This window comes from Eptesicus fuscus, chromosome 4 (assembly GCF_027574615.1).
Source record: "Eptesicus fuscus isolate TK198812 chromosome 4, DD_ASM_mEF_20220401, whole genome shotgun sequence".
NCBI lineage: Eukaryota > Metazoa > Chordata > Mammalia > Chiroptera > Vespertilionidae > Eptesicus > Eptesicus fuscus.
Genome location: NC_072476.1, coordinates 54,584,940 through 54,606,056, shown reverse-complemented (window position 1 = coordinate 54,606,056; position 21,117 = coordinate 54,584,940). Strand labels below are relative to the sequence as shown.

The following is a 21,117-nucleotide window of genomic DNA, read 5'->3' as shown; positions in this document are numbered from 1 at the left end:
TACATGTAGAATTTAATGAACAAAATAAATTAACAAACATAATAGAAACAGACTCATAGAGACAGAGAACAGACGGACAGTTGAAAGAGGGGAGGGATTTGGGGGGCTGGGTGAAAAAGGTGAAGAGATTAATAAAATAAAATAAAACTTATGGTGATTATCAGAGGAAAGGGGAAATAGAGGGAAGTAGAAGAGGGCATAAATGGTGACAGAAGGATACTTGATTTGGGGTGGTAAATACACAAAACAATATACAGATGATGTATTATAAAACTGTATACTTGAAACCTATATAATATTATTAACCAATGTCACCCCAACAAATGCAATAAATGAATACATGAGCACAGAAAAAAATCTATATAAAAAAGAAATTCAGTCAATAATTTAAATATTTATCTTGGAGAAATGGTTGATTCTAGGACTGGGCAAGAATTATACAGGATGAGCCTGGATCATCTCATGGTGCCAACAAGTAAAGAAGTGTTAAAATTATTAAAAAACAAACAAAACCCCACAGTGATGGAGGTCTGTCAAAGGGACACATGAGCCAACTGAAAGGATTCTGACAGCCAAAGCTGGAATAATTTAAGCAACAAAATAAAGTAGTTTTGGAATACATATATATCCACACTGAAAATCCAAAGGCTAAATAAACAAACCAATGTGAGAAAGAAAGACAAGTCTTTAGTTCAGAAGCACGTCTCGTTATTTATGTCAATAGTCTACCCTCAAAGAGGTGGAGCATAACACCCCACTTCTAAAGTGTGGGTGCACATAGTGACTTTCTTCCAAAGAGTATGTATGGAAGGCAAGAACAAAAAGAGTGACTTCGCAGTGTATTAACCTGAAAAACAGTGCCTCAGTCAGGTGATCAAGATCATCAAGAGTGATAAGTGATGTTGAGAGTGTATACCCTTGACATGATGTGATGAAAATAGCATTTTGCCTGTGTGGTCCTTTCCTAAAAAACTCATAACCCCAGTCTAATCACCAGGTAAATCCCAGTTGAAGGCTATTCTACATCTGACTAGCACTTCTCAAAACTGCCAAGGTCATCGGAAAAAAAGGGAAATATCTGAGAAATCATCATAGCCAAGAGAAGCCAATTGAGCATGACAATTAAATGTTACACAGTACCCTGGATCAGATCCTGGAACAGAAAAGAACATTAGATAAAAATTAAGGAAATGTGAATAATGTATGCACTTCAGTTACTAATTATAAACATTAATGGATGATATATCAACAGTTCATTAATCATAAGAAATGTAGCATATAACGTTAATAATAGGGGGAAATGGAAACTATATACTATCTTCACAATTTTTCTGTAAACCTAAAATTGTTCTAAAAGTCAAGTTTAAAGTACAGAATAAAACAACCCATTATAAATACAGGCTTAAACGTTCATAAAAATTAATAGTAAATAAATAAATAATTAAAATATATAACAGCAATTTTAATTAAGCAGATTCCACCAGAAGATGCAAGAATAAACAGAAAAAGTTAGAACAACAGAAATTAATTTTCATCTTTCTCAGTCCAAGAGCACAAATTGTTAAAAATAAGCAAGGAAATAGAAAACCTGAACAATACAACTAGTAACATTGAATTTAGGAAAGCATGTCAAATTCCATTCTCTGATAAAATTGTGCCTTCCATTTTTAGGTCCCATGGACAAGTCTAAGAAACACTAACCAAAATATTACAATGCAAAAATATCTATATACATTCCAAAGACTAAATGACAATAAAATCTATGATCAAAATAAAACAAAACTAGAAACTTCTAGGCCCTTCTATCTAAAATTCAAAAAAATCTAAAACTATTAAATTATTCTTAGGTCAAAAAAAATTTGGAATTACAAAGTTTCTCAAAATGATTCTAGAAATAATGCAAATCAAAAATTATATGCTAAAACTACTATAATAGCTACAAGAAAGCATCTTATTCAAACAGAAAAAAACACACCAAAAATAATGAAATCAAAATTTAAAATATGTAAAAATAAATTACACATTAATGAGCTGCTCCCAACACTACCACCACTGCAGCTAGATGAGGTTATTATAGAAAATCTATAGAGAAAATAACATTCAAAAGAATACCTAAAAAAACAATACTGAAAGAGGCAAGCGATTAAGAGGCCTCCCTAATTTAAAAAAAAAAAAAAAGTAACAAATAAACAGAAATCTGATTAATGGAATAAAAATATTATAATTAACATAAAGTTATTTGAAATAATCAGTAAAATATGCCAGTAGCTAAAATAATGAAAAAGAAGAAATTATATATGTATACAAATAATACATGAAAAAAGGAAATAAACTCTAAAGAGAGGAAAATTTTTAAAAACCACAAGAGATTACTTAGAGCAGATTTCTAGCAAATAAATTTGAAAATCTAAAATGATTAATTCTCAAGCCCATAGTTCAGAGATGAATTTTACCAATCTTGTAAATATTTAATAATAATGACAATAATCATATTATTATACTACTTAATGCTACTTAAAACTATTCCAGAACATAGAAAAAGGGTTAAAAAGTACCAAAATGTTTTTATGAATTGAATACAAATTGACACCAGCATGTGAAAAAAGTTTAACAACAAACGAAAAATACAGTAGGACTTTATATGTATATTTAATTTCAGAGAGGAAGGGGGAGAGAGATAGAAACATCAATGATGAGAGAATCATTGATTGGATGCCTCTTGGATGCCCCCTACTAGGAATACAGCCAGCAAGCCCGGCATGTGCCCTGACCAGGAATTGAACTGTGACTTCTTGGTTCATGGGTTGACTCGACCACTTAGTCACACCAGCCAGGCTCCTCTTCAACTTTTCAATAATGTATTAGAGGGAAAGAGAAAGGAACTAGAGGCTTACGAATTGGAAATAAAGAGGTAAAGCTATCTCAATTTGCAGAAGTTATAATTGTCTTTCTGGAACACTGAAAACAATAAATGAAGAAACTACTAAAAACAATAAGAGAATTTATGAAAGCAGTAAAATATAAAATTAACATACCCAAAAAATCAGTAGGCTTCATATGCCCAAGTTAGATGAAAATGTTGTTACAGAACGTTCAACAATAAGACAATCCCTTATAAAGTTACTGGATTTTCAAGATGAAGAAAAACTTATTTGAACAGTCAGGGAAACAGTCACACTATGCAGATGGAAATGAAAACCACTTAGCTGACATCAGACTTCTCTACAGCAATACTAATCCCATAAAGAAGTAAAGGAATGGCAAAAGTAACCAGTGAAAGATAATATGACTCACAATGTTATGTTCCAACAGTCATAGAAACATAAAGGCAAATGACAAATATTTAAATATATTTAAAGTCTCATGAAATTAACTTCTCTTGGAAGAACACAAACTATTAACTAGAGAGTGCATTTCAGAGATGCCATGGGGACCTGAAAACCATACATCACAAGTAATATTAAATAACTTATTACATTGCATCTGTTAAAAACATCTTTAAAAATAGCTAGATTTACCTATTATGTAAACTATGTGGTATTATTTGCTGAGGAAACTATTTGAACCTAGAATTTCAACTTCTAATGGGGAATAATAAAATATCTAAAAATAATACTTGTATCACCAATTTAAAAACATCTGATTTGACAATATAACACAAGAGGGAGCTCCTCTGTTGTGTATGAACATGGACTGTTGTTAATAATAAAACTGAGGCATAGAACTTCACTTAATGAACAAACTAGTGACCTGTCTGGCCTACTAACATGGATGGGAACTAAAGACAAAAAAGGCAAAATAAAATCTACATAGAAAAATATTTAGCAGTTAAATATCAAGCTCAGCTCAACCCTCATCCCCACTCAGAGGCCCTCAGCCTCCTCTTCCCCAGGCATTTTCCTTCAAATCTCTGGAAATTTAAAGGGGCTATGTTTTCTTCAGGGCTCATTCTGCTGCCTTCAGTACAGCAGGATGCTGCTGTCTGAGATGACATTCCACACCCCCAACAAGTTTTGTGACAGTATTTTCAGGAAGTATCCATACCTCCTGAGAAGTAGGATAGTTTTCTGGGGAATCGGGTCTGCCTCATTGCCTGCACCAGGTACTTTGAGGTGGCTAACTTTAATCAAAAACAGTCTCTTTTGCAACAGCATGGATGGAACTGGAGAGCATTATGCTAAGTGAAATAAGCCAGTCAGAGAAAGATAAATATCACATGATCTCACTCATTTATGGAATATAATGAACAACATAAACTGATGAACAAAAATAGATCCAGAGACAGAGAAACATCGATCAGACCATCAAACCTCAGAGGGAAGGTAGGGGAGGGTGGGAGTAAGGGGGAGAGATCAACCAAAGGACTTGTATGCATGCATATAAGCCTAAACAATGGACACAGACAACAGGGGGGTGAGGTCATGAGTGGGGGGGATTTGAGGGGTAATGGGGGAATAAGGACACATGTAACACCTTAATCAATAAAGATTTTTTTTTTTAAGTCTCTTTCTCCCTTCCCAGGGAATGACTATAATTTTCTCTCCCTGGCTCTACTTCCCATCTTCTAACCACTGCAAAGCAATCTATAGATTCAACATAATTCCTATTAAAATACCAATAGCTTATTTCACAAATCTAGCATAAATATTCCAAAAATTTATATGGAACCAAAAAAACCCCAATAGTATCAGCAATCTTGAGAAAAAAGAATAAAGTTGAAGGGATCACAATACCTATATCAAAGTATACTACAAGGCCACTATAATCAAAATAGCCTGGAAGAGGCACATATATATATATACATACAAACATATATACACACACATATACTGTATAGTTCAATGGAATAGACCAGAGAACCCCAAAATCAACACACATTTTCATGATCAATTAATATTTGACAAAGGAGGCAAGAGCATACAATGGAGTAAAGACAGTCTCTTCAATAAACGGTGTTGGAAAAACTGGACAACTACATAGAAAAAAAAGGAGGAGGAGGAGGAGGAGCAGGAGGAGGAAAAAATAGACCACCATCCTACATCATACACAAGAATAAACTCAAAATTTGTAAAAGACATAAATGTATGTCGCCTAACTATAAAAATCCTAGAAGAAAACATACGCAGTAAAATTTCAGACATCTCTCATAGCAATATTTTTGCTGATGTATCTCCTATGGCAAGGCAAACAAAGGACAAAATAAACAAAAATTGGACCACACCAAACTAAAAAGCTTGCACAGCAAAAGAAACCATCAAGAAAATGAAAAGGGAACCCATGGTATGGGAGAACACATTTGCCAATGATACATCTGATAAGGTATTAATTTCCAAAATACATAAAAAACTTACACAATTCAATACCAGAAAGACAAATAATCTGATTTTAAAAATGGGCAAAGGACCTGAATAGATACTTCCAAAGAGGATATACAGAAGGCCAGTAGATACATGTCACCAATCTTCAGAGAGATGCAAATTAAAACCACAATGAAATACTCCTCACACCTGCCAGAATGGCTACCATCAATAAATCAACAAACAAATGCTGGTGAGGATGTGGGGCGAAGGAAACCCTAGTGCACTGTGGGTGAGCATGCAGACTGATGTAGTCACTGTGAAAAACAGTATTGGAACTACCTTTTGAGTCAGCAATCCCACTTCTGGGAATATATCCTAAGAATCATGAAACAACAATTAGAAAGAATATATGCACCCCAATGTTCATAGCAGCGTTACTTACAATAGCTAAGATACAGAAACAGCCCAAGTGCCCATGAGTGGATAATAAAGCTGTGGTACATTTATACCATGGAATACCATGCAGCAGTAAAAAAGAAAGATCTCTTACCCTTTGAGACAGCATGTAGGGACCTGGAGAGTATTATGCTAAGTAAAATAAGCCAGTCAGAGAAAGACAAGTATCACATGATCTCATTTATATGTGGAATCTAATGGATAAAATAAACTGATGAACAAAATAGAATCAGAGACATGGATACATGGAATAAACTGACAGCTTTTGGGGAGAACCGGAGGGCTGGATGTAAGAAGGTGAAGGGATTTGCCAAAAAATATATATACATAACACAAAGACACAGAAAACAGTATGCTGATAGCCAGAGGAAAAGGGTGATGGAGGGTATGTGGAGGTGGGCAAAGGGGAGGAAAATGGGAATGGAAAAAGACTTTGCTTGGGGCAATGGGCTCACAATGCAGTGTGAAGATGATGTCTTATTGAGCTATACACTTGAAACCTGTATGGTTTTTGCGAAACAATGTTACCACAATAAATTCAATTACTAAAATTAAATTAAGATTTTAAATTTTAAAAAAGAATACTTAAGAAGCAGTCTGTAGTGCAGAACAAGGCTCATAAGTCAAATACACTTGTAGTGTATCCATGACAAATTATTTAAATGAATAATAATAAAAAAAAGAACAACAGGAAATGTTAATAAAGGTGGCCAAAGGAGATTGTATGTACACAAAAGTGAAGTACATAAGGGGAAGAAAAACTAACATAAATGAATAAAGTACTGAAATATGTAATTTCAGAAAACATCCTTAATATTTAAAGTATGTCTATAAACCCATATACAGTACTTCAATATGCATAAGTGGGTGTCAGGGAAAGATGACATTAACAGCCATAACTAAGACATAGCTTAGTATGGACTTTCAAGAGATAGTTAATTGCATAGACATATGGACTACTGAGACGACTGCATTCTTTTTAGAGTACCAGCAGTATGCTGTATATCAAGTATCACAAGCACTTCTAAATGTCTACAGAATACATAGGTGAACAGAGGCTATTGAGTTCTTAAGTAATGTAAGAATGGGATAAGAAATTCTAAAAAAGGCAATGATCAAATTATGGAAGTACAAAGGAAAAATATTGAAGCTACGAATATAAATAGCACCTTCTGAAAAATAACCCATTAACCTTTAACTACAATAAAATATATCCTACTTTACACATTGCATTGTTCACGAGGAAAAAAAAAACCTATACAAATATTGTTAAACTCATGGTGCTTCTCAATACTCAAAGCTTTCACATACATTTCCCAGTCTAATCTTTAAAACTTTCTGCAAACATTTAATAAATGAAGAAACTAGAAACCCAAAGTCACATTGTGCAACACAAACAATCTGATTCCTATTCTTCTGGTCCTCCAATGTATTCACCATGAGCTTTAAGCTACAATAATTTAATAAGCTGAACCATCCTCTAAAAGGGTATAAAGCAAGATTTCCCCAAATATATTTTATGAAACCCCTAGGCTTCTGAGAATTTTCATGAACAAAAGGGTTTGAAACGAAGGGTCCTTATGACTTTTAGCTTTAAATCCTAGCTCTAGAAATCACATCTTCCTCCCCCTCTCCCGTAGCAGGATAAAGAAAACTTCTTAATCTAAGCTATGTTTCAGCTCCTGAGCCCTAAGGTAAAATGACCTCTTAGCTGCTTTCTCATGAGAGGGAACAAGGGACACAGGAACAGACCTCAGAGCTGTTCTCAACACCTGAAGAAATGTTTCAGCCCCATCATCTCACCTCTGACCAATCAGCTCCCAACAGAACCCCAAACCCCTAATCCACAGTGTCCTGTGATATTGCCCTATACAATCTGTAACCTATGTGCCATCAGGGACTTCAGGCTTTTGAGCATAAGCTTCCCGTTCTCCTTCATGGTGCCATTATAATAAAATAACCAATATTTCTCCAATTCTTATTGTCTAATGTTTGGTTCTGCTAGCAATGGGAGAACAAACTCTTTCTGTTTGTTTGTTTGTTTATTTATTTACTAGGGGCCCGGTGCACGAAATTCATGCATTGGGGGGGGGGTCCCTCAGCCCAACCTGCCCCCTCTCACATACTGGGAGCCCTCAGCGGATGTCCTACTGATGGCCTAAGCCACAGTCTGGCCTCCCTTTGTGGGAGGCAACCAGGCTGATCAGGGGAAGGCACCAGCCCCATCACCCCGCTGCTGCAGCCACTGCCAGTCACCACAGCCACCAAGGTGTTTTCATCAACACGACTCCAGTCCCTTCACCAAGAAAAAATGGCAACTTTCTTTAGGCATTTTCAAGATGTGTCTTTCATAAGATATGCATTTCTTTCTTTCATTTTTTTTTTTTATCCTCGCCTAAGGATATGTTTCCATTGACTTTTAGAGAATGTGGAAGAGAAAGGGAAAGACAGAGAGAAACATCAAAGTGAGAGGAACACTTTGATTGGTTGCCTCCTGCATGAGACCTGATCTGGGCCCCAGCCAGGGAGGAGCCTGCAACCTAGGTACATGCCCTTGATCAGAATCAAACCCAGGACCTGCTGTGGGCAGGCCGAGGCTCTATCCACTGAGTCAAACGGGCTAGGGCAGGATATGACATTTCTTAGCCCTCCAGCAGTGGACCTTCATTTTTTTCTCCAGAAGTGTGGTGGAAAAACCCTAGATCACCTTTCTGGATTCTTATTACCCAAGTTACTAAGAATATTACCAGGTGCATACAGGAAGCTTAGCCAATGTGCAGTCAGAAAAGGTGTTTCCTCTATAGTTCACACCAATGGAGGGCTGGGCCCTGCCCAAGCCTAAAGCCTCTGGCCAAAGCTTTAGGCCTGGGAAGGGGACCTCCAGCTCCCTGTGATCGCAGACACCGCCCATTGGGCAGGGGACCCCAGCTCCTTGCAATCCACCACAGGAGCAGACCCCCTCACAGGAGCAGACCCCCAGTTGCCTACAATTCATTGCAGGCTCCCCGCTGGTGCCCAAGGCCAGAAAAGCCTCCGGCGGATGGTTTCCTGGTGGGCGTGGCTTGTTGGTGTAGCAGAGTGATGGTTAATTTGCATATTACTCTTTTATTAGGTAGGATTTACTAGAGGCCCAGTGCACAAATTTGTACACAGGTGGGGTCCAGCCAGCCCACCCCGATGGGGGCCATCGGGCTGGGCCGGCAGCGGGGAGGGGCCGTGGGTGGTTGGCTGGGGTAAGGGGGGACCAATTGGGGGCAGGGCTGGCCAGGTGGGGGGCCAATAGGGGCCCGGATCAAGCCAGTTGGCTGCTACAGTGTGCATCATAGCCACCAGTCGTTCCAGTCATTCTGCATTTCTGGTCGCTGGGCTTTTAAATATATAGATTTATTTACTTATTTGACAATTGAGAGAAACAGAGAGAAAGAGAGAGAGAGAGCGAGAGAGAGAGAGAGAGAGAGAGAGAGAGAGAGAGATCAATTTGTTGTTTATCTATTTGTGCATTCATTTGTTGATTCCTTTATGTGCCCTGACCAAGGACCAAACTGCAACAGTGACTACCTGAACAATGCTGTAACCAATTGAGCTTCCCAGACAGGGTTTTCTGTTCTGTAACTAGTTCTATGGTCAAATTAGTTTGCAAAGCACTGTATTCTATTACTGCACCTCTCCTCTTACAGAGCAATACACATGCTTTTATATGTAGTAGGACAAAGTTTTACATACTATCGATCATATAGTTGTTACCTTTTTTTCCCCATTAATGTCTATCATCTCACAGAACCAGTGCTCTATAAAACACAATTTTGAAAAATACTTGTCTGAAGTATGACAAAGGTATCAAGTAGAGCAAAAACAATCCTGGGCAATAAAATTTTAAAAATTTAATCCTTGAATAGATAGACTTAAATCATAGAGAGTTAGTCTTATCAATCAATGATCACTTAATGATTCCTACTGTCAAGATTTAGGATTTTCTCTTTTCACTTTCTCCCTTACTATTCTCTCTCCTTTAGAATAAACATCCACTACCATGGATGTAGAAACTATGAAGATGACTACAAATCTCAAAGTTGAATTTCCAGTATCTCTTATGATCTAGAGCTTCATTTTCAAATGCCAAATGTCTACCTCTAAAACAAACTCACTCTCTTTCTCACAAAACCAAATTCTCTGATTTCCTAATATCTGTTTATAACATCCATTTTCTAATCAAGTTTAAAACATAAAAATCCTTCAATAGCATATTCCTTGTTTATAATGACCACACCACATGCTTTTCCTATTGAAATTTTACCTTGTTCAAGCCCAGCTCAAATTCCACTTATTAAAAGTTTTCCCCTGAATTGCCCAAAGGGAATTCTTCTTTCAGTGACTATAAACCACGTTTTAATTGCCTGTATGACTCACCAGGTTCTTGCTTATCATGCCTAACTTATCTCTTATCTTCATATATCTCAATAGCAATAATTATAGTAATATTTACTGAGTGCTTATCTTAAGCAAGGTCATTCACTGGTATGCATTCTCTATCCCCAGAAATATTCTATGAAGGAGGTACAATTACTTTCCTCATTTTACAGACCAGTGAAGTTGGGATTAGATTAACTCCTACAATAGCTCTAAGATTTAAGAGGCTAAGCTTTTAACAGATTCAACTCATGATTAATGGTGACATAAAGTAAAACTATATCAGTTGCTTAAATAACCTGGGATATAAATTCAAAACATTTCTATAAGGGTTTCTATCAAGATAAAATAAAGAGACAAAAGCTTTTGACATAGATTGAACAGTCAATCTCCTTTATCTTCTTGAAAATGCAAACTCATGACCTAACCAACAATTTGAAAATCTCTTAAAATAAAAATATTGACCATAAGTGATATAAAATTTGAATGAAGCCATAATTCTGGAATAAGCTAAAGTGAGAATCAAAAGTCTACCTCTGAAATCAACCTATCTGAAATTATTTTTCTAGAGAATTTGTATTAAAGCTTGATAAAAAACAATCAATTCTTGACTTAAACTGTCTCAATACAGAAAATAAAATAAAACGTTCCAAACTTGTTATAATAGCATTAGCACACGCCTGGCCTGGTTGCTCAGTTGAAGTATCATCTCATGCACCAAAAAGGTTGCAGGTTCGATTCCCCATCGGGGAATATGATTCCTGGTCAGGCATATATCTAGGTGGCAGGTCCAAACCCCAGTCAGGGTGTGTACAAGAGGCAACATCCAGATTTTAGGTTTGATTCCCTGATCTAGATGCATATGGGAGTCATCAAATGGATGTTTTTGACATTGAGGTTTTTCTCTCTCGCTCCCTTCCTCTAAAATCAATAAAACATATCCTCAGGTAAGGATTAAAAATATATGTATATTAGCAAAATTTCATTTCAAAACAGCAGTCATTTATGAGAAGGAACTTTGAATATTTTAAAAAGATGAAAGTTAAAATATGTGTATGGATATTTTTATGTATCAATTAAGGCTGCAGTAGGACACAAAAGAAATAACTAAAGCAAATTAAACATTTTTTAATGAATGTAGATTTTTAAAAAATATTTTTTATTGATTTCAAAGAGGAAGGGAAGGGAGAGAGAGATAGAAACATGAATGATGAGAGAGAATGACTGACTGCTGTCTCCACATGCCCCACACTGAACCGAGCCCACAAGCCAGACATGTGCCCTGGTCTGGAATCAGACCGTGACTTCCTGGTACATAGGTCAACACTCAGCCACACTGGCTGGGCTATGAAGTAGACTTTTTAACAAAGGCAGAGTTAAGAGAACAAACAGTGAGGGCTACTACCACTGGGCAGTTACCGGAGCCCTGCAAGTCCTACAGCTGTAAGGGGCAACCTCTATGAGCTGTGGCCTGAGGTAGAACCACACAGCAACTTTTGCAACATGCCTGGTGGGGAGCAAATGAGGGAAATAAACACTACAATCTCTTCTCAACATGCAAACTCCCTTTCACTGAACTCAGCTGGAAACCAGGGGGCAAATGTGCTGGGGCCATATGGTCCATGGGACTTCTGTGAAATGATAAAACAGGTGACAAATAATGAACAGCAGATCTGGGGGCATAAACAGAGACTATCCAGCACTGCCCAATATTTCCTTTGGTACCTTTGCACCCACTTTTATCTTCATCCAGATGAAAAATGTATCTCCAACACAAGAAATCCACAAAAACCTATCAGTAAAATATCATCCTGGGCAACGTCAATCCAGTTATTCTCCCATCTGAACCCAACACTGAGATGTTAGCCACCAGTGGGCGCCATATAAGTGGTAGAGGAAAACAAGGGCAGTAGGACAACTAACAAGTTCTTCCTTCTGCAGCTGGTCAGAAAGCTGTGCTGACAATCATTATTTATTTTCCTATCAAGCAGGTCATGTTCCCTTTACTTGTCAGGCGCCCCAGCTGGTCTGGGATTTTTTGTTGCCTTTACAAGTCTTCAGCTATTCTATCACTATTGGTTGCTGCAGTTTTCCTTTTAACAAATACTACGGGGTGTGGGCGTGTTAAGAGGCATCCAAATGCATTCACTCAGTCCGAAATGCATGTTCTTTGTCAATATATAAAAGCAACCCAACTTCCTCTTGTTAACTAGGATCCCTCACTTGTGCCAGTTCAAGTGACCATCTCTTCCTGATTATTTTGCATGAAGAGATCAAAAATGATCAGAGAACAATGTCAGCTTTGATTCTAAGGGAATAAGGACTATGTTGCCTGATAGAAGCATTCATACTTTGGGGACTAGGACTCCACAAGACCAAGGCAGGAAGCAAAATATTCATAAATAAATGTTTAGGTACAGTAGTAAGAGACACCAATCCATGGACACTTCCTTGCTCCCTTACCTATGCATTCTGGCTATGGAGGAGCCAACAACATAAGTAGTTTCTGCCTTATTTAACACATATACCATGATAATAGGGAAGGAAATTATTCTGAAAGTTGTGACAAACAGACACCATTATAGCAAATCAGAGGCTTCTGAGTGCTGGGAGACAAAGACAAGCCAATTTCATGAGTACGAGTTTGTTACCATACTTTTTTTTTGCTGCAGGTGAGTTTCTTGGTCAGAAGTGATGATGTATATGACACAATGAATAAGTCATTCTGCAAGTCAAGCAACTCTGAGTGTGGGTAGAAGCATTGCCGCCAGGAGAAACAAACTTATATCTAGAATATACACTTATCTCAGGAGGATAAATCGCAACCAGGATAGATATATTTTGGTGGCCCTGGGGTATACTGGTTGCTCTGGGGAATGCTGCAATACCAGGAGCTCTCAGGACTGGCCCCTACAGTTTGTAATCAAGCAATGAATCTGCAGTGGAGGTGGAGGTAATTAGAACAGCCTTAAAGAGGAAAAGGGCATGTTTTTGTGTGTGTGTGTGTGTTTTTACCTCTGGCTTAGCTTCTTTTTATGCTATATAGCCACCTTTAACCTGGGACAATTATATAAGCACCACAGTGGTCAGGGAAAAACACTGATTGACGTTCACTGGACAGACCATCTTTCCTTCCTGATTGAGAGCCTTTTCCACAAAGAATGCCCTCAAGTGAGCATTAACAAGTGGCAAAAATATCTTTGTATTCTGGGTCCATGCCAAAAGGCACACTACACATCTCTTAGCTGGAACTCCTTATACTTTGTAAATAACTTTCATTTTAGTTTTTCCCAAGCTTCTGACCAGCCAGCTTATATATTGTGTGGTTCATGAATCAATATAAATCTGTACCTTAATCCTCTCCTCTCCTATCAAAGGGAATTTCCACTTATCACTGCCTTTTAGGGAAATGCTTAATTATGGCTATTACTTAAGAGCTGTCCACTTCTGGTGGGTGCCAACATACCTTACATACCCTCTGTAAACCAGGCTATACTTCTTCTTCCTCTAAGAGCCAGACACAGGGAACTCTGAGGTCCTTATAATGAAGTCATCTAGGTTTTTTAAGTAAGGCCATGTTAACTTCTGCCTACAATGATAACTTTTCTGCATTTGAAGAGAGAATTGCAAGGCAATAAAAATAAGTAGCCGTAGTCTGAGATAGCTGCCTAAATAGCTACTTGTGCTTTCCAAACCTACCTGTACCTCAGATTTCATTTAACAATGAGGGGTACCTCACACATCTAATATTATGATTTGTTATAGTAGATAGCACATACCTCATGATCGGAGTTCAGATCACAGGGTGTTCATAATCAGGTTTAATCTAACAAACCAGTATCAAGGAGCAAGCCAAGAGTTTCTTTTCAAAAGGAGAATAGTGTAGGCAGAAAGATGATCTTACTACAAAAACTCAGGGTTCTTACTTGATATTGCCATGCAGACTTGCCAGAGGCTTCCTTCATCCTTCCTGCCTTAATCACTGTCTGTATCTGCTCCAAGAACTTCATCTTGTTCCAGCCTTATGTATTACCTGGTAAATGGTTTGGAGCAATGTACACAAGTGTGGTAGATGATATCTCCTAAACCCCAAGCCCTGTGCAAGTGCAGAGTATACAAGATGCAAAGTGGAAGCTCTGACATGGCCCAAGCCACCCAACCACTAAAAGCTTAACTGTTATGGTATGACTCTTATTAAAGTTTTTGTGGTGTATCTCCTATCTTCTGGTACACACATGCTTTATTATGGCAACTAAAACATTTCAACTCACCAAGTCCAATTAGCTTAATACCTTCACTATAGAGTCTAGCATGATCATGGTACCTCTAGACTAGAGTTTCACAACGTTGACACCATTGACATTTGGGGCCAGATAATTCTTTTTTTTTTTTTGGGGGGGTTGGGGGGGGGGGAGCTCTCCTATGCCTTATAGGATATTTACCAGTGTCTCTGGCCTCTACCAACTAGATGACAGTAGTGCCCTTCATCCTAATCATAACAATAAAAAAGTATCTCTAGAAGTGAAAAATTGTCCCCAGTTGAGAACCACTGCTCCAGACCATCTTATGATAAAGAACAAGAGGATGTATGAAATACTGAGATAAGATAGTGATAATGCACTCTTGTTCCTCCACAGAAAAGCAAATTATCTAGACTGTCTTTGCAGCTGAGAAGGGAAAGGAAACATTTGCTAGATCAACAACCATAGATTAGGTGTTAGGGTCTGTGCTGACTTGCTCCTGAAGAGGGAAGTTCCAAATGTGGAACCATAGCTGTAATTAGTACACCACTTAATTATGTTTACAATGATCTAAAGACATTTTCTATTACTTTATTCTGCATCTGCACCAAATACATAAAAAAAGAGAGAGTGTAGTAGGAATCACCACCCCTATGTCTTTCAAATATTTAATGGTATCACTAAGCTCCATAATTCCCTTATTGGTTTACTATCTCATACAGGGGGTTCTACTTAGTTCTTCCTTCAATAATATCTCTTATTCCACAAGTCAGGAAAACAATGTGGGGATTCTGCCAGCTGGTATACCTATATCCTTTCTACATCCTCAGACTAGGAAAATAACTACATGATGGAGCCACTGTGAAATAGAGTAGTCTTGGGCCACCTTTATTATTGGAACTCCTTAAGTCCTCATTTTAGAAGAGGACCATGGAAGTATTCTAGAGTTCCAGAGATCAGATCAGCTCAAAGTCATTATCGAATTACCACCAATGAGTTTGAATACTACACTTTCCCCTCAAACTTGGGATAAAAGGTGTCAGGAGAGGTTTAGGGGAAGAAAAACATTATATACTCCTGGCTGTGTTGTAAAGTTCTTTACAGAGATTTATCTTCCCTACCTATATATATAAAAGCCTAATATGTGGGAGTTTGACTGGGAGACCGATCACTTGCTATGACTTGCGCTGACCACCAGGGGGTGGCACGGAATGAAGGAGGCCCCGGCCAGCAGCCAGAAGGCCCCGATTGGCCCTGATCACTGGCCAGACCTAGGGACCTTACCCATGCATGAATATTGTGCACCAGGCCTCTAGTCAATAATAAATTTACTTAGGCCTAGAACTGGTTTAAGTGTTGTAAAACCCCACCATACTGATTAACCTTACCAGACCACTGTACCGATTTTTCGGTAATTTCCGAATCTCTGGTGACTCCTAATTTTCAGTACTTTGCCTAGACCTATTTTCTACAATGTCTCCAAGTTCCATCTTATTCTAACCACTTGTTTGCATGTAACTAACATTTTTTTATATCATGTTGATTTTTTCTCTTTAATGCTCAGGAGCCCAGGTATAGGAGACAGTTAGGTTCAGGGCCTCAGGTCTGGTAGGTTTAAGATGGGGTTCCTGCCCATAACACTTTGAGTCTTCCCACTTATGTCAATTCAATCTCTGGAACTTGTTTGAATAATTGAGCCAAGCTTTCCTTTAAAGGTTAGCATAGCCACTTAGTTTCTATCCTACCAGGATCTGAATGGGCAAATGAAAACTATCCAGTACAATGTATATCCCATAGGTCTTTTTTAATTTGTGGTGGTGGGGGGGGGGGGGGGAGGAATCCAGAAGATAAGAATACAAGATTAAATTAAATTTTATAGCAAAAAGACATAAGTTTTAATTCAATTTAGTAAACATTTGCAGGGTAGCTAATATAAACCAGGCATTTTAGCTCCCCCAGCCCAATGCCCCAGGCCTCCTCAGCCACCACCAGGCAACCAGCCAGCCCTCCAGGGCTCCCCAAGCACATACGAGCCAGCATTGGGCATAAGCAATCTTACACAGAAGTCACTACTATACAAGGACACTCCTTCAAGATTAGCTATTTCGTCTAATTCACAGTAACAAACACAGAAAGTCAAACAAAATGAAAAGACAAATACATGAAAGGACAAGAAAAAAAGCCCTAATGAAACAAAAATAAGTAATTTTCCTGATAAAAAGTTAAAGTAATAGTTATAAAGATGCTCACCAAACTTGGGAGAACAATAGGGAAACTCAGTGAGAAATTTTACATAGTGTTAGAAAATAAAATAAAGAATCAATCAGAACTAAGGAAGAATTTGAAATTAACCCTTTGCACTCGCTTGCTTTTTTCAACGAGCTGCTACCGATGCTAACCATGTCGAGTCACACTCGACATCCGAGTGCAAAAGGTTAAAAATGTACTAGAAGGAATCAACAGCAAATTAGAAAATACAGAAGAACAGATTAGTGACCTGGAAAACAGAATAGTGGAAATCACCCAATCAAAACAGTAAAGAGAAAGGGAAATTTTTTTTATAATGAGCATAGTTTAACAGACTTCTGGTACAACATCAAGCATACTAACATTCACATTATAGGAAACACATAATGAAGAGAGAGACAAAGGGAGACAAAAAGCTTACTTAAAGAAATTATGACAGAAAGCTTTCCTTACCTGGGGAAGAAAAAATACATCCAAGTCCAGGAAACACAGGAAGTTCCAAACAAGATAAATCCAAAGAGACCCACCAGGATATTTTGTAATTAAAATAACAAAAGTTTAAGACAAAGAGAGAATCTTGAAGGCAGTAGTCACACACAAGGGAAATGCCAAAAGGCTAATTTGTGACAGAGAAACCATAAAACTCTTAGAAGAAAACATAAGCAGTAGACTCTTTACATCAGTCTTAGCAATAATTTTTTGGATACATCTCCCCAAGCAAGGTCAACAACAGCAAAAATAAATCAATGGGACTACATCAAACTAAAAAGCTTTTGTATAGCAAAGGAAACTATCAACACAACAAAAATACAACCTACTGAATGGGAGGATATATTTGCAAATGGCATATCTAATAAGGAATAAATATATAAAATATATTAATATATATTAGATGTAGATCAAAAAAAGAACTACCATACAACATAGCAATTCCACTTGTGAGTATTTAGCCAAAAAATAAAAATAAAAAGAATAAGTTGGCAAAATATGATTACCTCTATGTTCATTGCAGCATTATTTACAATAGCCAAGATATACCTAAGTGTCCATCGATAGACAAATAGATAAAAAATATGTGATACATACACACCACACACACCATATAATATTAGAATATGATTCAACAATAAAAAAGAATGAAATCTTGCCATTTGCGACAACATGGATGGACCTAGAGAGTATCATCCTAAGTGAAATAAATCAGACAAAACAGTCCATGTAAATGGAAATGAAAAAAAAATCTGGGGTAGCAATACTCATATCTGACAAAATAGACTTCAAAACAAGGCCAAAAAGAGGCAAAGAACATCACTACATAATACTAAAGGGAATGATCCAATAAGAAAATATAACCTTTGTGAACGTATATGTATCCAACATAGGAGCACCTAAATATATTTTTAAAAACTCTTAGAGGACATTATGGGAGAGCTCAATAGCAACACAGTCACAGGAGGGAACTTGAACACTCTACTGACATCACGAATAGATCTTCCAGACAAAAACTCAACAAGGAAACAGCCACCTTAAATGACACACTGGATCAGATGAATTTAATTGATAATTACAGAACATTTCATCCCAAAGCAGCAGAATAGACAATCTCCTCAAGTGTACAAGGAACATTCTCAAAGTTAGGCCACATGTTAGGATAGAAAATAAATCTTTACAAATTCAAGAAGACTGAAATCATATCAAGCATCTTCTCAGATCACAATGGCCTGAAACTAGAAATCAACTACAATAAAAAAACTCAAAAACATCCAAACACATAGAGGCTAAAAAGCATGATATTAAGCAATGAATGAATTACCAATGAGATCAAGGAAGAGATCAAAACTTCCTGGAAACAAACGAAAATGAACACACAACTACCTAAAATCTCTGGGAAAGGGCGAAAGCAGTCCTGAGAAGGAAGTTCATAGCACTACAGGCCTACCTCAAAAAACAAGAAAAATTTCTAATAAACTATCTAACTCTACAACTAAAAGCATTAGAAAGAGAACAAGAAAATCTCAGAGTAAGCAGAGGGGAAGGAAATAGAGACTAAAAAATAATACAAAAGATCAATGAAAACATGAGCTGGTTCTTTGAAAAGATGAACAACATTGATGAACCTTTAGCCAAACTTAACAAGAAACAAAGAGAGATAACTCAAATAAATAAAATCAGAAATGAAAGAAGAGAAGTAACATCTGACATGCCAGAAATAAAAAGATTGTAAGAAAATACTATGAATAACTATATACTAACAAATTGGACAGCCAGGACAAAATGGACAAATTTCTAGAAACATATTATCTTCCAAAACTCAATCAGGAATAATCAGAAAACATGAATAGGCTGATAACAACTAATGAAATTGAAGCAATAATAGAAAAACTCCTAGCAAACAGATGGCTTCACAGGCAAGTTTACCAAACATTCAAAGAACTAACATCTATCCTCCTAAACTATTCCAAAAAAATAAGGAGAGAAGATTTCCAAGCTCTTTTTATGAGACCAGCATTATCCTAACTCCAAAACCAGATGAAGTCACTACAAAGAAACAAAATTGCAAGCCAATATCCCTGATGAACATAAATGCTAAAATCCTCAACAAAATATTAGCAAATCAGATCCAGCAATAAATTAAAAAGATCATATTCCATGACCAAGTGGGATTTATTTTGGGAATGCAAGACTGTTACAATATTCACAAATAAATAAACATGATACATCACATTAAAAAGAAGGATAAAAATCACATGATCATATCAATAGATACAGAAAAAGCATTTGACAAAATCCAGCACCCATTTATGATGAAAACTCTCAGCAAAGTGGGAATAGAGGAATGATACCTGAACACAATAAAGGCCATATATAAAAAACCTACAGCCAACATTATACTCAATGGGCTAAAACTAAAAGTGTTTCCCTTAAGATCAGGAACAAGACAGGGATGTCCACTTTCACCACTCTTATTCAATATAGTACTGGATAGCCATAGCAATCAGAAAAAGAGGAAGACATAAAAAACATCCAATTTGGAAAGGAGGAAGTAAAACTTGTCATTACTCACAGATGACATGATATTGTTCATAGAAAACCCTAAAGAATACACTACCAAAAAACTGCTAATAAATAAATTTGGCAAAGAAGGAGGATAAAAAATTAATGCCAAGAAACTGAAGGCATTTTTATATACCAATAATGAACTCTTAGAAATAGAAACTAAAAAAACAATCCCATATACCATTACAACAACAATCTATTTATATAAAAGCCTAAGAGACTGTCTGACTGTTCAACCTTCCAACTGGTAGCTATGACACACAATGACCACCAGGGGGGCAGACACTCCAAACAGTAGCTATGACACGCACTGACCACCAGGGGGCAGACGTTCAACACAGGAGCTGCTGAGTTGTGGTGACTTGGCAGCTGTGGTTCTCGGGTGATACACCAGGAACCAGAGAGGAGGGAGCCCAATTCCAAGGTGCATCACCCGAAAACCGCCCTCTTGCAATTCAGGACCCCTCAGGGGATGTCGGAGAGCCAGTTTCAGCCAGATCTCCACACGCCAGGCTGAGGGACCCCACCTGCCAGAGGGACACCGCTCACTCTGTAGATGCCCTTTGAGCCCTGGTGCCGCCCCAGATGCAGCTGGCCAGGGAGGGACCATGGGAGGTTGGCTCAAGGTTGTGTCAGGCCCATCTCGTCCATCCACCCCACCATCCACCTTCTAATTAATTTCCTTTCAATGTGCACGAATCCGTGCACTGGGGCACTAATAAATAAATAAGATACCTGGGAATAAACTTAATAAAAGCAGTAACACACCTGCACACAGAAAACTATAGTCATTAAAAAAGGAAATAGAAGAAGATACAAACCAGTGGAAGCATATACCGTGTTCATGGATTGGAAGAATTAACATCATTAAAATGTACATACTACCCAAAGCAATCTACAAGTTCAATGCAATCCATGTTTCAGACCTAGGAAAAAATATTCAAAAAATTTATATGGAACCAAAAAGACCCTGAATAGCCTCAGCAATCTTGAGAAAGAAGAACAAAGTTGGAGGGATCACAATACCATATATCCAACTATACTACAAAGCTATTGTAACCGAAACAGCCTGGTACTGACATATGAACAGGCATGTGTATCAACTGAACAGAATAGACACACCAGAACTCGACCGATGCCACTATGGTCAATAAATATTTGACACAGGAGGCAAGAGCATACAAAGAAGTCAAAACAGTCTCTTCAATAAATAGTGTTGGGAAAACTGGACAGGTACATGCAAAAAAGACCACCATCTTACACCATACACAAGAATAAACTCAAAATGGATTAAAGACTTAAAAGTAAGTCATGAAACCATAAAAATCCTAGAAGAAAACATAGGCAGTAAAATTTCAGACATCTCACATAACAGTATTTTCACCCATACATCTCCTAAGGTAAGAGAA

The 21,117-nt window shown here is 37.4% G+C and overlaps 1 protein-coding gene across 1 annotated transcript in view; it reads right to left on the bottom strand.

The window, feature by feature from the left end:
• Window positions 1-21,117, bottom strand: part of SLCO4C1 (solute carrier organic anion transporter family member 4C1) — a 63,177-nt gene that overhangs the window by 21,678 nt on the left and 20,382 nt on the right. The window lies entirely within an intron of this gene.